Below are 17,235 nucleotides of genomic sequence, written 5' to 3'. Positions count from 1 at the left end.
ATCAGCAATCACCGGGCCACAGGGTGCCAGCGCTGAGCTCCGAGATGCAGCGCCGGGCGACAGGGACAATACCGGGGCGACACTTACAAATCTGTTAGGAGAGTGGACCTTCCGTTAACTCCTCACCGCGAGAGAACAAACACAGAAACAAACGCTGACACAGAGCTGTCCCCTGGGATCCCAGCGCTGTGCCTGGGGGTTGCTTCAACAGGTACGACCCTGGAGTTCTGGGGTCGCAGACTGGGAAACTGAGGCACGGGAGGGCAGTCACCTCCTGAGTCACACAGCTGATAACTCCCAACCACCTGTTGCTTCCCCACCTCTCGCTGCTGCACTCACCCCCGAGCCCTAGGCCACAGGACCCCCCCGCCCCGCCCCAGCACCTCTTCCAAACAGCTCATAGTCCTTTGGCTCTTGGACTCGTGTGTTTGCGATTGTTGAGTTCGCCTCTCAGAGGGTATTTCTTCCCTCTCCCGCTAGGCCGTGTGGCTCCCAAGGCACCTTCCCTCATCCTGCTCCCCCAGGGTGTCACCGCAGGACCCAGCACGTTCTTGCGCATCCTCAGCCGGGCCTGAAGGCCGTTTCTGCCCAGGAAGTTCTGTCCTTCCATTTTCTTTATTGACTTGCAGGGGGATCTGTGTGGGGTCCTGCTCCGTGAGTGCCTCACGGGGTAACCAGGGCCCTTCATCCGCCTGCTCAGCATCCAACCCAGGTGTCTCCAGCCAACAAGTCAGTGGCTCTGAGTCCCCTCTGCTTCCCTCCCAGCCCCTCCTGCCCTGGCAGGTGACCTTGCCCTTGCCCTTGCTCCTGCCTCCAAACAGGACTGGTTGTCTGGGTCCGTCTCCCTAATGCCCGACCCCACCTCCCTGTGGGCTCACCTTGTTCTAGGGGCCTCTCCTCACCACTAACCATTGCTATTTGGGGCAAAGATTGGGGAAAAGACTGTGGGTCACATTTTTTTTTTTTTTTTACCTTCATAAGGATGTACTTTAACCAAAGCCAGGATATCCAAGAGGGAGGCCAGAGGGATCCATGAGGCTGAGGGGCCGGAGGTGCTGTGCTCCTGGACACCAGAGGAGAAGTCAGAGCCGAAGCCCCACCATTCGCTTCCTCCTCAGGAACACCTGCCTTGGCTGCTCTATCCACTGTGGTAGCACAATGGCTCCCCAGAGATGCCCGCATCCTAATCTCTGGAACCTGTGGATGTATTAGTTAACAAGGCAAAGAGGAATTACGGGTGCAGATGGAATTAAGGTTGCTAATAAGGAGATTATCCTGGATGATCTGAGGGCCCCGGGTGATCAGTGTCCTTAAAAGTGGAAGAGAGGATCGGAAGAGATGTCAAGGGAAGGGCTCAGCTCAGTATTGCTGGCTTTGAGGACAGAAGAAGGGGATCATTGGGCAAGGGAAGCAGACAGCCTCTAGAAGCTTGAAAAGACAAGAAAAGGAATCCCTCCCCCTCCACTAGAGTTTCTAGAAACTAGTGTGTCCTGCCAGCACCCTGAGCTCAGCCGGGTGAGCTCTGTGGCAGACTTCTGACGGGCTGAATTGCAAGATATTAAATTTGTCTTCTTTTTAAGCCAGCGAATTGGTGATAATTTGTCACAGCAGCAGTAGAGAACTCAGACAATCTATAAGCCTTAAATACTCACAATTTGTGAACCTTTTGTCAATCAGAGGAAAATTCACATTTTAGAGTTTACCTATTGTTGGTTTTTAGATTCGAAACAGTATCCTGGACTGCAAACGTGGGTGTCTCCTATTTTTTTTTTGCCCATTGTTCGGGCTGGTGGAACTGCTTTCCAGCGGTTTTCAAATCTTGCTATGATTTTCTTAATCTGTGTAAAAAGTTAAGCTCTGGTCAATCGGTCAATTTGGTTTTGCCTCTGAAAACTCTCTCAAAAAGCAGTTTCGTATTTGTATTTGAACCAACTTTGTTACAATTGTGAAAGATAGCCCTGGTTGCTAAGAGAAGCTGCCAGGGTGTTGCCATGGGAACAATTGTTTTAAAATCAAGAATAACAAGCTCTAACCCGAATGAGCTAAGGTAGGGAAGGCAGGGGAGACAGCTACCCCTTACCTGCTCCTGATTAGGGAAAACAGCCTGGGATTTCCTGCTGATTCCAGAAGTCCTGCAGACATTGTCCTGCTACTCGGAAGGGCAATAGTAAATGCACAGCTTTCAGGTTCAGGCCGAGTCGGGTCTGAATCCCTGCTTTGCCCAAGCCACCTGCAAGACCTACAGTAAGCAACAGGACGACTCTGGGACTCCTTTGTGTTAATCATGAAATGAGGATGACAATAGTACTTACCTCCTGGAGTGGCTCTGATTACATGAGACAACACACCCAATTTGTCTAGCACAGAGCCTGGAAAGTAGTAAGGTCCTCATGGTGCTATTACAGTTAGGCAAGAGGGCATGGCTGCTGGTCTCTAGATAGTTCCTCCAAACCAAGTTGGAGGAGTTGCTTTTTAAAAGATTTGCAATCCAGCAGGCCGGGCAAGTGGTCCTCCTGCATGTTGCTGGTGGGCAACTCAGCCCCCATGAGACTCACCTTGAGTCAGCCACACCTGAACTAGTCTAGTCTCTATCCGGCACAATGAGCAAGTCCAGTGCGCTCGTGCTCTGCTCTCCTGGCATCACTGTCAAAGCTTTGACAAGCTTGCTGACAACTTTTGTCCTTCTCTCTGCAGGCCAATAACAAGCAGCTTATGTGCTGGTGGCAGCCAAGGCACCAGCTTTGAGGAATGGCTGTCTAGTCACCCTGGGCAGCAGCGGTTTGATCTCTTGATTTCACCCAGGTGATGGTCAAGAAGGACAGGAGGCAGCGTGAGACCAGGGGCAGGCTGTAAGCAGGCACAAGGACTTTGAAGACTGGCTGACCAGCTTGCAGAGGTGCCACCATGAAGGAAAGTGCTTGAAGGAGTTGGGGGAGCCAATGTATGATGTGGAGCCTGGAAAGTAGCTTCAGGCTGGATTGCACTGGGAGGACTGGGCAGGAGAGGCAGGGGAGGAGGACCAGCTGTCAGCAGAAGGACCACAAGGGGACAGGGTAGGGTAGCAAGGATGGAAGAGGTGGGCCTGGGTCAGCTCTTTCCTGGTGTGGACATGTGTCCCTGCCTCAGCAGACCCGAGGGCAGTGGTAAGATGTTGGAGAGACCCCTGGCCAGTCACCCTGGGCTACCAGAGACACCCATCTCACCACCAAGTAGAAAACCAGCCTTCCTTTAGACCTTGAGGAGAAGTTTCTGGGGCCAGAGTCAGGAGATGTTGTCCCTGTCAAGAGTAATCAGTCTATTGCTGTCTGAGGTCAGAACTGTGGAATTATGTAGGTGACTTTTCACATTGGCTGCTGAAAACCTTCAAGCCACACGTCGGCCCAAGTGGAAGAATCGTGGAGGCACGCACATTTGTTTGATTTTGATTAAGTCCTAGATTTGCTTCATATTCCTACTCTGGTCTGTCTTTCTCACTTACACCTTAAAAATGTTGGATCTTGTTTCTGAAATAAAAAGATGCTTTGAAATTCCATTTTTCTTCATTTTACAAATAAATTTTTTCTCATTGTGAAAATAGTATAAATCCACGGTGTAATTTGTGATCAAATCTATCTGCGGCTGTAGTATATCGATAGTATCCTAACTTATGCTATATCTGTAGTGTAATTTATAATCATATCTACAATCAAAATAGCACAATCCTTGCGCTAAATAAAAAATTTAGGGAAATATAAGAAAAACTCTTCTCTAGTCCTACCTCTATTAACATTTTAGAACATATGTCACCACTGAAATGGAAACCAGTCTTTGGCCTTGATGGGAACTTAATGGTCCAGCTGTTCAGGCTAGGGAGGATTCCCAACACGAGGGTTTACTGTTGGAAACGTCACTGCATTCAGGAATAATGTCAAAGGCCTGACTGTGACAGACTGTGTCCCCAGACAAGGTGGACACCCAAAAAGACCTGAGCTAAAACCCATTCAACAATGGGCTCCTTTTTTTTTTTAATGGATATTAAATACAGCCGCTGGTTATCCAATTTATTTTATTATTTAATTTTTAAATTTTTTAAGGATTTTATTTATTTATTCATGAGAGACACAGAGAGAGGCAGAGACATAGGCAGAGGGAGAAGCAGGCTCCATGCAGGGAGCCCAACATGGGACTTGATCCCGGGACACTGGGATCATGATCTGAGCTGAAGGCAGACGCTCAATGACTGAGCCACCCAGGTACCCCAGTTATTCAACTTCAATGAATTCTAGAGTTTACATGGATGAATAGCCTGATACTAGGATGGCAGCAAAGGTAAGAAAAAAAGAATATCTAGGTGCAATTTAGTATATTAGTTGTTGTGTTGTTGTGTTGCATCTCTTCATGCCCTGAAGAGGATGGGTATGAAAACTATGAATTCCTTAGTATGGCCTTGTTTCATTTATTTAAGCTTTTATTAGCATATAATTATGTAATGCTTTGGAGTCTAAAGAATGTCAGAGGAGAGGTGGCTCAGTCAGTTAAGTGTCCGACTCTCGGTTTTGGCTCAGGTCATGACCTCAGGGTCATGGGATCGAGACCTGTGTTGGTCTCTGGGTTCAGCGCAAGGTCTGCTTGAGATTCTCTTTCTCTCTCTCCTTTTGCCCCTCGCCTTTTCTCTTAAATAAATTAAAAAAAATAAATGTTTAAAAAAATAATGTCAGAGGAAACTTTTTCCTACCTCTAGACTCGTTAATAGCATTAGTTCATCTAGTCATTCTACTACTTGTATTTACTAAGCCCTGATTTTGTGGCTACCACATCAGGGAGGATGGCTTATTCATAGTCCTCACCTTCAAGGAGCAACCTTTCTGGCAGAGTGACAACCCAGTGGATGACGACTCATCTACTGCTTTGCCTCCCTGAGGTTTTGGAAGCACAGAGAAAGAAAGAATAGAGGCTGCCCAGGGAAGCAGAGGACAGGGTCCCCAGGTGACCAGAACTTCCCCAGGCCAAGAAGGGCAGTGTGGCAGTGGGCAAGGCTATTAAGGTAGTGACCAGCACATGGCGTGAAGTTCATGGTTAGAAAGATCACAGTGGGTCTGAGTTACTCTGAATGTGGTTGGAGGTTGGATGGAAAAAGCACCAACTTCCTGTTGGTGTTCACCTCTGGGATGCCTCACTCCCCCCCCCCCCCCATTTCCACACCTTAGTATCAGGCTCTCCACTCAAGCCTGCTCTTGTACTCCTGATATGGACTCTGTTTTCTCCACTGGCTGTAGCTGAGAGAGCATGCAAGGAATTCAGCAGTTAGTAAGTGCTCAATAAGCATCAGCTATTCTTATGATCAGTATCACTGGGTGCCATATTTCTATAAAGTTACAGTCACTTGAATTCGTGTGTCTCTTCGAGAGTCTGCGTAGAAGCTTAACAGCCAAAGGGAAGTATTTCCACCCTGGATTAGACCTTTTCATTGTAAACAAATCCTTAAAAACAAAAACAAAAACAAAACAAAACAAAGAGGGCACCTGAATGGGGCAGTTGGTGAGCTTCAAACTCTTGGTTTCTGCTCAGGTCATGATTTCAGGGCTGTGGATTTGAGCCCCATTGCCAGCTCTGCACTCAGCGTGGCGTCTACTTGAGTATCTCCCTCTCCCCCTGCCCCTTCCCACTACTCCCCACCTCCCTCCAAAATAAATAAATCTTAAAAAAAAAAAAAACTTTTCATTGTGATCCCAGGAAGGCTTCTCTGTGTGGTTGAGGTAAGAGAGAACACCTTCCCTCACAACAGCTTGCTACAAGAGAACCTTGGCCCCTCTCCTGTTAGGTCCAGGATCCCTGACCCTCGCTCAGTTCCTGAGTTCCTGGGACATGACCGTGAACCAGGCAGGAGGCTGCCGTGAGTTCTGACACAGGAGTTCTGATGTGTGGCATCACGTTCCACCAGAGTGTGGATTTACAGGTGAGCATGTGAAAATGGAACCATTTGGCCAGAAGGCATCCCTTCAATTGCTTCTGTGGGGAATTGCTGACGTGTCAGAAATTGATGCCCGACAGGCGTACCAGACCACAATCTGCAAACCTACAATATTTATGTTTTGAAATGTCAGACTTTAAAGAGTTTGAGAAACTGGCAATTAATCAGAACTCTGTGCACAGAATTAAAGCACAGAACGGTTTTGGTTTATTGTAGCTCCGTACACAGATGGAAATGGCTGGATATAATTATTTTCTCTCGCTGGTGCTCAAGCATCCATTCGGTTTTATAATTTACTGTTTGGCATTTGGTAGGTATAGTCCAGCATTGTAGTGGGTCTGCAAATCATTTCTTTTTCATTGGTGCTGCTGTTATATTCAGAATGAAACCCATGGCATGAGGTTCTTATTGTCTGATGGTCATTGGTTGACTCATGGACTGACAGACCCATGACCTGGATTCTGCCCCTTTGGTCTCTTGATTTCTATCTGAGCAAAGTAGAGGGGACTCTGTGCTTTAAATAGAATCTTAGAGGGGCACCTTGGTGGCTCAGTCAGTTAAGTGTCAGACACTTGGTTTCGGTTCCAGTGGTCATCTCAGGGTCATGAGATGGAGGCCCGGGTAGGGCTCTGCACTAAGGGTGGAGTCTGCTTGTGATTCTCTCTCCTTCTCCCTTTGCCCCTCCTGCTTGTGCTCTCTCTCAAATAAATAAATAATTTTTTAAAAAAATAAAATAAATAGCATCTTAGATTTCCTTGCATACTGTTCCAGTCCATGGAAATTCCATCCTGCTAAGGCCTCTCAAGGCCATTTCCTGGATAGTCAAGAAGCACTTCTTAGGGGCACCTGGGTGGCTCAGACGGTTAGGTGTCTGTCTTTAGCTCAGGTCATGATCCCAGGGTTCTGGGATCAGGTCTGTCCCGTGTTGGGCTCCCTGCTCAGCAGGGAGTCTGCTTGTCCCTTTACCCCTCACCCTGCTTGCTCTGCTCGTGCTGTCTCTTTATCTGTCAAATAAATAATTTTTTTAAAAGAAGCATTTCAATAAAAAGCTCCTACTCTGTCCTGGGCACTAAGGATGTGTATGTAGAGAAACAGGCCACTATCACTAACACCACTAACAGGAACTCACACCAGGGAGGACAGGATTCTAAGCTGTAGAGAGGCCAGTACAGCTTGCGTGGTAGAAAAGGTTGATGGGGAGACTTCAGGATTTGTCTGTTTTAGGAACTTGACCATAATCTGGTTTAAAATTCAGACAAGGGATCCCTGGGTGGCTCAGCGGTTTATCGCCTGCCTTCGGCCCAGGGCATGATCCTGGAGACCCGGGATCGAGTCCCACATCAGGCTCCCTGCATGGAGCCTGCTTCTCCCTCTGCCTGTGTCTCTGCCTCTCTCTCTCTCTCTCTCTCATTGTGTGTGTGTGTTTGTGTCTCATGAATAAATAAATAAAATCTTTAAAAAAATAAAATAAAATTCAGACAATATCATTTAAGGCAGTGGAAGTTCATTTCCTTCCATGTATGAGACCAGAGAGGAGTCAAACACACTACACGTAGTGCTATTCTGGCAGAGTGGAAAGAACCTTAAGCATTTTGGGTATCAGAGGACCTGGGTTTTTGGTTCATGTTCCACCAAATGTCTTTTTTTGCCCAAGTTTTAGGTTTTATTTATATTTAAATTAACACATAATGTATTATTAGTTTCAGGGTAGACTTCAGTGATTCATCCGTTGCATATAACACCCAGTGCTCATTACGTCACGTGCCCTCCTCAATGCCCATCACCCAGTCACCCCCACCCTTCTTCCCCTCCAGCAACCCTCAGGTTGTTTCCTGGAGTCAAGATTCTCTTATGATTTGTCACCCTCTCTGATTTTGTCTTCTTTTATTTTTTCTTTCCCTTCCCCTGTGTTCATCTGTTTTGTTTGTTAAATTCCACATAGGAGTGAAATCATATGGTATTTGTCTTTCTCTGACTCACTTATTTCACTTAGCATAATATCTTCTAGCTCCATCCACACGATTACAAATGGCAAGATTCCATTCTTTTTGATGTGTGAGTAATATTCCAGTGTGTGTGTGTACACAAGGAGTCAGCTTGAGGATTCTCTCTCCCCCTCTCCCCACTCTTGCCCTCTCTCTGTCTCTCAAAAAAAAAATAAAATCTTTTTAAAAAATTGCCTCATTCACAGGATCTGAACAGCTGTTGTCCACTTCCTCAAATAATAGCTAAAAAGTGTAAATGCTACTATTTTGGAGGAGTGGGCTCTTTGAATTTTTTTGATGGCAAAAAGGGGACCCCATACTCTGGAATGTTGGGCAACTTTTCAGATGCAGTGGGAAGTGTTATTGTTCAGTGCGGTTCTGTTCTCTGCTCCTCATGGGACATGAGCCTATTAATGATTTACTGCTCTGAAAGTCCCATCAGCTTGGAAAATGACCAAGAAATGTCTGTTTAGCTATAGCCACGTTGTGTTTTTTAACCCTGCTGCTCCAACTGGAAGGAACCAAGGCACCGAAGGACATTGGCTTTTCTCAGATCCCATTTGTCCAGTTTGCTCTGAGATGGCATGAGTAGAGAACTAGCACAGGTGTGATGGGGTGAGAAAGCCCCTGGTCAGTAGACCTCCTTAGGAGCATGTCTGTGGCCAGTCCCCATTCCAGGTTTCTGTTTCTTATCTCATTCGGGAATTGGATTTTCAAGACATTCCTTTTATGATTCTCTGTGAGTCCTAATGATATCCTAACACCTGTGCTGACACTCTTCCCAGAGTGGCAGACTGGACCTTCTGCTTGCTTGCTGACATTCTGGCACTGACCTGAATGTCTCTGGTCTTCATGAACACACAGCCCAAACCATGGCAGGTCCACCATCAACCATCCCTGGCTGGAATCTTAGATAATTCATCGACTAACAGGGATGGAGGTGTTGGGCTTTAGACTATGATATTTATCTCTCAAGACATAAATGCTGTCTGTTCTCTATCACCTTGTATTGCAACCTAATGCAGGTCATTTAGCCTCCCTGGATCTCAGTATCCTAATCCTATCCTCAGTATCCTATCCTAAGATGATACTGTACCAATTCAGGCCCTGCTGATTCCAGGAGTTTACTCATGAGAGATAAATAGGTGGAGCCAGGTAGGCCTACAGACCAGTATGTCAGGGGCAGAGGAAGCTGTCAGACCATTACCCAGGCATGATGCACATAGAAGAAGGAGGAGAAGAAGAGATAAAGGGTGGGAAGAGTGTGACACAGTGGTGCAGCTCCTGGAAAATCTTAGCCAGCTGAATGGGGAGCTCCAGTGCAGATTGCCTATGGAGAAGTCCTGTGTTGGGGCAGAACTGCCCAGGCCCTGGTGCCCCCTCCGAGCTCAGTCATTGACTGGGGACTCTCTGGGAAGACTCTGGCCTTAGCCAAACATTGCAGCTGGAAGCTGTCATCTGGTTGCACTCCTTATAGTGGAAGAGTAACTTCTTTCTTTCTTTTTTCTTTTTAAAGATTTTATGTATTTATTCAATGAGAGACACAGAGAGAGAGAGGCAGAGACATAGGCAGAGGGAGAAGCAGGCTCCCTGCGGGGAGCCAGATGTGGGACTCGATCCCTGAACCCCGGGATCATGCCCTGAGCCAAAGGCAGACACTCAACCAGTGAGCCACCCAGGCACCCCAGCAACTTCTTTCTTAAAAGAAGAATTGAGTAGTATGTCTTCATGGCTGCCTTTTTTTTTTTTTTTAAATGAAGGGCCAGAGCAAAACTGTCTCTTACTGTTTTAATTCAAGCTACATGTACCTTTTCACGAGCCTCTTAACTGTGTGAACATTTAAGTGCAAGCACAAGAGAAAACATGCCATGTTTCCTGTAGCCTAAGACACGCTTTCTCTGTGCATCTGAATGCATGTCACCAAGGTTGGCATCTCAGGCCTACACTTCACTATGAGTTGGCCAAGTTAGAGCCCCAGAGATGAGACCTGGGAGATCTCTGGACCTGCACAGATGGAGAGCAAGTTCCAGAGCCGCCTGCTGCCTCCGGAGGAGTTGTAAGTCCAGGGAGAAGCTGGCAAGGAGGCTGATTCTCACTTCCCAGGAAGGGCTTCACTCCCTCTGTATCAGTTCCTTTCTGGGCGCCCGTCCAGACCTAATAGCCGATGATGCCTTACGATCCTCACTGATTCCCGATTTGCCATTTAGGTTTTAGGAAGTCAGATTTTAGAAAAACACAATATGCTTTCACTGTTTTAGATGGTTCCATTGAAGATGGGGCTTTAGAAAGAGGCTGCATGGGTCCCAGGCCAGAAGGCACTACCCTAGAGTAGAACTGAGTCAGGTCATCCATTGATGATCCCAAGGATGGTCCACGGTCCCATAGCAGTTGTCTTGCCTTCTGCCCTGAGGCCAAACTATAAATGTCCTGCTCTGTTCATCCTCTCCTTCCAGCTCTTGGCATCCTCCATTGATCCCCCATCTTCCCACCCTGGCTTGTCTTGCCTGGTACTGCCTGGTATACAACTGCTCCCACTTCTCTGGTCTGACCTCTATGCTATCTTGGTTTCCATCATGCTGTGCTCTAGTATACTGTGTTCTGACATCCTTCACTTCTTCATCAGCTGCTAAACCTGCCATCTGCTAATCTTAGAGGGGGAATAGTAGTATTGCCTTTTCTGATTTGACAGAAAGTGTTCCCTTAGAAAGAAGATGAGACTGTGACATTCAAAATCATGGGTCGGGGGCATCGGAAAGGAAGAAAAGATAGGAAGGGAATAGTGGTGAAGAGCCATTTTGGATGCATTTGGGATCTGGGACATCTGTCATTCATCTCTGTGCAGCAGTTCCAGGTTGACTTGCTGAGTTGGTTTGTTGAAGGACAGAGGGCATTGTCTGCCTCTTTGCTGGATGATGAGAGATGCCACTCAGGTCCCCCTTGAGGGATGAAAGATTTATTCCTCTGTTGGTAGAAGTACTGCCAACGGACAACCTGTAGCCTTCAGTTTTCTATAGAAAGTACTTTGGCTGAAGAAAGACACCTCACCCAACATCACATGTCCATTCTGGGGCAACCTGCACCCAGGGATCAGCCAGTGCAAGAATTAAAAGCTCAATCTCTTTTCCTCAATTCGGGACAGCTCTGCTGTGCCAGCCCAGGTTGGTAGCTTCCCAAGTTGGCTTGAGGTTTGCTGGGACCTTCCTTCAGATTCCTTGAAGGCTCACTCCTTTCTCTGTCGATCTCATTTCCTTCCCTGGCTTTTCACAACTATGATCCCCCAGAGTGGGGGGGGGTGCCTCCTAATAAACTTGCTCTGCATTTCAGATGCTGCTTCTCAGGAAACCCAACCTCTGACACCTCTATTTACGATTCCACCATATTTTATACAAGGGATTTTAGTAGTGATGATCTCCAGCTTGTAGCCACTATTCGTCACCGTGAATTATAACTGTTAATGGTTCGAATCAAATATTCATTGAAAACCTATGCTATGTAAAGCACCGAGCTGCGTGATGTCACTAGGCATTTGCAGATTACCACAGTATATCCTACAGAGAGGGAGATGCTCTAATTAAAATGAAATATTTTGAGTCACAGCTCAGGGGAAGATGCCAGGTACAGGTAGGGCCCAGGTTAGCAGAACGAGTCCAGACGTGAGATTTGCCTCAAAGAAGTAGAAATTCTGATATTCAAAGGGCACAGTTGGCCATGTAGAGCTGATTTGGGTCAGCACTAAGTCCAAGGCAGGAAAACCTAAGTGATTGAAAAGGGAGAAAGAATAGGGAGGGAATAGTGGTGAATCGCCAGCCACTTTGGATGCATTTGGGAGCTGGGACATCTGTCATTCACCTCTGTGCAGCAGTACCAGGTTGACTTGCTGAGTTGGTTTGTTGGAGGAGAGAGGGAAAAGGAACATCAGGGTGCTTCTAGTTCATTGGGAGTGGAAGCTGAGAAACAGCTGGGGGCTCAGCCCTCTGGGAAAGAGACTGACTGCAACTAAGCAGAATGCCAAGGTCCAGCCAGCTGGTCTGGGAGTCTCAGAGGCTTCCTGCAGCAATAGAAAGGCATGTGCCCCATCTGCTAAACTAACACCTCCAAGTATACAGTAGGCAGAGTGAGGTGGGTGCTGGGGAGGCAGGCACGTGGTTCACCCTCAGAAGCATCGGGGCCCTCTCTGTGATGAAGCTGAGCTCAATCTGTAAGTAAAAACCTCAAAAGAGATGCACAAATCCTAATGAGGGCAATGACCGAAGTATCTTCCAAGTTCACTTCCCTGAGTGCTGCTGTTTGGAAGTCAAAGTTGCCTTTTCCTGTGGTGCTGACTGTGGTTTCCATGCTTCTGGAGACCCCCAGATGACTAGTGGGTTCTATGTGTTGCCTATTCAGTAGTCACTCATGGCCAAAACCCCCATGGTCACTCAGGATCACTTTGGTCAATCCCATGCAACCATCAAGTTGTCTTAGAGACAAAGTGGAGGCAGTTGCTTTAGGTTGACTGCTGATCCTTGTGCCTACAAGTGGCATTTGATGGAACCAGAAGAATGAGGACAAGTTTGCTCATGTCTGGCCATCACTACAGCTTTATCTGCCCAAGGATCTGAGGGTGCCACACAAAGTTCTTGAGGGTAAAGAAATCACGTGCACTTGCAGGCATGCTGATGAGTCATAGTTGGTGGAGCACAGGGAAAGGAGCAGCTTGGAGACTGGTGGGCCCAGAGGGAGCAGGGCCTTGGTGTATCGGGGCTGGATCCCAAGAGCAGTGGGGAACTGTGGGAGGCTGCGGAGCAGATTTACTTCTAGATCCCTCTGGCAGAAATGCAAGGAGTCAAGAGTCAAATCATTAAGAGGTTTTAAGAGTAACCCAGGTGAGGGAATGATGAGGACCTCAGTTACACCTGCATCTGTGCAAGGGGAAGGTAAATGCAGTGCTTGCACAGAGCAATGAACAAAGTGCAATGGGCACAAAGAGGCAAACCACAGTCTGTGGCCAGCTCAGACAGCAAAGCCAGCAAGGAGTCCTCAGGAAACAGGATTAGCTTCTCATTAGATCAATCCAGAAGGACCTGTTGGATCAGGACCTATTTTGACCTCTGATGCAATGGTGAGCTTCCGTTGGTTGTAAAAATTATTTTCCTGGGGCACCTGAGTGGCTCAGTGGTTGAGCGTCTGCTTTTGGCTCAGGTCGTGATCCCAGGGTCCTGGGATTGAGTCCTGCAGCCGGTTCCCCACAGGGAGCTTGCTTCTCCCTCTGCCTGTGTCTCTGCCTCTCTCTGCATGTCTCTCATGACTAAATAAATAAAAGCTTAAAAAAAAAAAAAGACTTTTTTTCCATCAGGTGTCAACGTCAGCAAGTCCAGCAGAAGGACAGGATAGAATGTGTGTTTTATGCTTAGTCAGTGAATATCAGCGAGTCTAGATGAGGCCCCTGAAATTGGATGGTTTGGTTGATTCAATCAATGATGACACTCATTGATATTTTGATATTCAGTGCATTTTGGCCCCTTGATGCTCCTTTCTTCTGCTTGTGGCACCGGCATTACACCTGTTCATCAAGGCAGTAGGCTCTGGCTGTGGCTCCGGCTCTGGCATCCAAAAGGCCAAGATAGGTTCCTTTCTCTTTCTTAGTTTCAGCTTTCACACCTGCAAACTGAATAATAGTAGTGCCTGGCTGTGGTGAAGTTCAAATGAGTCCCGGTCCCAGTGCGCAGTGCCCACCTTGCAATAAACTCCAGAATGTTAGCCTGTGTGAGGCTCATTACAAGGGCCTTCGCTTTGGAATGTTTTCATCTCCTTGTATCCAGAGGGCTCCCTGGGATGTCTGCATTTTGGCGAGCTGTGTCAATGCCCGGGTTGATGGTGGTGAGTCCCTGACCGACCAGAAAGGCAGCCACCACACCATTGCTTGGCTAGCTCCCCCTCCCCTGCCCCGCCTGCCTGCCCTTCCAATCCTTTCTCCTCTAGATCCTTGCAGAGTGTCTGGAACAATGGAAGGAACCTGTTTGATTACAGTCAAAAGTCTCTCCGGGAAGCTCCAACACTTTCAGGGTAATTTGGCATGATTTCATGGAAGTGAGCCTTGGGGAAAATTCAAATGTCAAGCATAATTTGGTACTTGAAACATGAAAGAAAAAGCCTTCTGATTTCTTTTCATCTACATTTTCCCTCCTGCTCTCTGTCCGGCCTTCCCTCTTCTCTCTCAGGGGTCATTACCCCACAGAGGGGGTTAGAGGTGAAGCAACAGCAGCAGCTGGCAATCTTTTAACTTGCTCTCTGTCGGCGTCTGGCATGGGCAGTCAGCTTCCCCACTCACCCGGGCATCTCTGCTGACCCCATTTTCTGAGGGCCGGCTGGGCAGGAAGCTCTAATGAATGTTCAAATCTCAGCAGGAAGATCAGCGATTACTTATACACGGTAGATGATGATCTACAGTTCTATTAAAATATTATCTATGTGTTTATTTTATTGAAAAGAGCACAAAACAGAGGGACCTTCTATCTTTTTCATGTTAAAGACAATGCATTGCCAGGAAGACCCTCTGTGCACCTGCCACATGACTTTGGACTACCTGGTTCACCAGACCTTGAAGGTTAGGATACCAGATCTACCATTTCTTGGCTGTGTGACCAGCAAGTTGCCTCACTGTGCCAACCAGGTGCTCCAGAGATGAGCCACACTACACTTAAGCTGAAATAGGTGCCCCAACCTAACAAGCAAAGAAGGAATATGGCAGCTGTTCAGGGGCGTCTTGTAAATCTCACACCAAATGTCTGCTCTGGTCCACACTAACCCACAACTGCAGGGAAGGAGACTCTGGGACACATAATTCCATCTTGGCTAAATTGGCACAGAAAAGTTGTGGTATGGTACAAGGACTATAAAAAAGTATATTGGTCAAGGTGCTGGGTGGTTCAGTACGTTAAGCATCCAAAGTCTTAATTTGGCTCAGGTCATGATTGCAGGGTCATAAAATTCACCCTGTGTTGGGGTCTGCATTGAACATGGAGCCTGCTTAAGATTCTCTGGCTCTGGCCCTCCCCTGACTTGCACATGTGCATTCTCTAAATACATATGTATATATATTGGTGAGGGGCCTCGCTGGGTAGGATGTTCAGTTATCATCAATTGTCATTCCTCTTATGTTTCCCTATATCAGCCATACTCAGATAACAACTGAGTCTTTGACTTTGACTAAGGGGTAGCAGTGAGGGGAGATGGAGAGCAAGATGAGGATCCTGTGTGTGTGCGTGTGCACGTGTGTGTGATACTGGAAGTGGGCAGGAGATGGGTGCACGCCATTCTGAGACTAAAGAGTATAGACTGGAGGAAACATACTTTGGATGTCCTGGGATTTTTTTTTAATCCTTTTCTCATTTTTTAGTGTGGATGATAGGAAATGTTCCCTACTTTACTGATCCCTACTTTACTAATATAAGCATCAATCCGAAGCTGGGGTGAGCTAGCCTCTGAGGGAGCTGCCACCACTCCTGCCCTCCTCATTCCTCTGGTCTTTTGTTTCCATGGGGTTCATGGCAAGAGCGTGATCTGGGATGTTTTTATCAAGCATCTCCTTTTTATTGAGGATGGTTTTCCCATCCATACTATGATGGGACATTGGCTTTGGAGCAATGAATTGCCTTAAACACTGGAACACTCAGGAACGGGGAATTGAATTTGTGTGGGAAATCTTGGGACACCATCTCATTATTTTATCCTGTTGGGAATTCTTGGTGCCCAGCCGGAGATGTGGAGAGATGTGGAGTTTGCTTTGTACTAATTCCTTCTGGGTGGGATGTGGGAGTAGATTCCAGTCTTTCAGCAGTGTGACAGAAACTCATTAGTGTGACCCTAGAGGGACAGCACAATATCTGTTATGAAAGCAGGGCTTCACTTACCTGGTTATCTTGGATCTCCCTGAGTGCTCTGCCTGTGGACCCATGCAGTTGATTTGGGCCCTAATCTGTCTGTCTTTCTACCTGCCACCTGATAAAAGGACATTACAGTTCTATTGACTACAGGACATATGACCAATACCCACTAGTTGATCAGCTTTCCAAAGACCTGAATGACAACTGTAGAATTTCTTCAAAGTAAGAATTTTTCCACTGGCACGTTTCAAGATCAGTTTCTCTTTTTTTTCTGTGTTGCTGTGGCCCCTGACTATGGTCATTATTCCCCTAGTCCATAAGGACATTTGGATGGTGAGCTACCTCAGTGGTTGGGTTTGTACCATGTTAGGTTATCACAAGTGTGCAAAGATAGTCCTTCCTGCAGTGGTATGATCTTTCTTATCTCTAGAGCAGTGGTTCTCAAAATGTCATCTGTCATTTCTGGACAAGCAGCATGAGCATGACCCAAGAACTTGTTAGAAAGGCAAATTCTTGGGCCTCATCCTGGACTCACTGAATCAGAATCTCTGGGGCCCAGGAAACTATTTTAACAAGCCCTCCAGATGATTCAAATGGCAGCTAAAGTCTGGGAAATACCACTGTGTGGCTGGGAACAGACTGACTTTCTTGACAGCTGCAACAGCTGCTCATTTTGCTCCCCCAGTGCACAGGTCGGGTGCATATGTGATGTTAGAGAGATCCAGAACATTCAGACAAGAGAAGCAAGCTTTTCTTACCACTGCATTTGTCCGGATTCTTTGTTTTTACAGATAAAAACTTGGAAAACCAGACGAGTGGCGGGAGAGAGGGGGTTGCCCCAAATCACACAGTTAGTAGCAGAAATCAGAATGGCTTCTAGTTTGCTGCATTCTCACTTCTGTGTACTTTCCATTCTAGGTGCTCACCAGGAGGGTGGATGGGTGGATGGATGGATGATAAGGAGGCTTGTTGGCAGGAAACAGTGTGTGTTGGGGTCAGGATCTCATTTAAATGCTATCATTTTGTAGGTATGACAGTGGGACAATTATTGCATCCCACCCGCAAAGTCCAAAAAATGGGAACAACAATCCATGTGCTGCCAACCTCCAATGAGATGCAAGAAGATTTGCAAATGGTAACGTGCAATCTGTCCATGAAGCAGCAGCAGCAGCAGCAGCAGCAGAGGCCACTACCACCTTTCCTCCCAGTGTCCAGCTGTTCCGGCCACCTAGCTCGGGCAGTCAGGAGGGAGAGAGCACGCCTCCGTGTTGTCAAGGGGGGCACGGGATGCTCACCGTGGGGGAAAAATGATTCTTTCCTTTCATTGACTAATTCAGATGACAGCCTTCCCCATTCTGGTTCCAGCCCTATCTAAACCAGTGAAACAACCACTTATGTGATAATCATTTTATCACTTGGCTGCTATTGTAAATAA

General features: G+C 47.0%; 2 long non-coding RNA genes across 4 annotated transcripts in view; one reads left to right on the top strand and one right to left on the bottom strand.

Annotated features, from left to right (window-relative positions):
* LOC144319750 (uncharacterized) overlaps positions 1–1,984 on the bottom strand; it is a 36,402-nt gene extending 34,418 nt beyond the window's left edge. For all 3 annotated transcript variants that reach the window (XR_013385477.1, XR_013385476.1, XR_013385475.1), the window contains exons 1-2: positions 1,704–1,984; positions 973–1,197 (exon numbers count right to left, since the gene is read on the bottom strand). This is a non-coding gene — a long non-coding RNA (uncharacterized LOC144319750). The remainder of the gene's footprint in view (positions 1–972; positions 1,198–1,703) is intronic.
* Positions 1,985–2,053: 69 nt separating this feature from the next.
* LOC144319751 (uncharacterized) lies at positions 2,054–3,583 on the top strand. Its single transcript, XR_013385478.1, has 2 exons — positions 2,054–2,244; positions 2,695–3,583. It is a non-coding gene; the product is annotated as an uncharacterized LOC144319751 (long non-coding RNA).
* Positions 3,584–17,235: the final 13,652 nt, after the last annotated feature.

This window comes from Canis aureus, chromosome 8 (assembly GCF_053574225.1).
Source record: "Canis aureus isolate CA01 chromosome 8, VMU_Caureus_v.1.0, whole genome shotgun sequence".
Lineage (NCBI taxonomy): Eukaryota > Metazoa > Chordata > Mammalia > Carnivora > Canidae > Canis > Canis aureus.
Note: the sequence above shows the minus strand (reverse complement) of the source record. Positions and strands in the feature narration are given on the sequence as shown.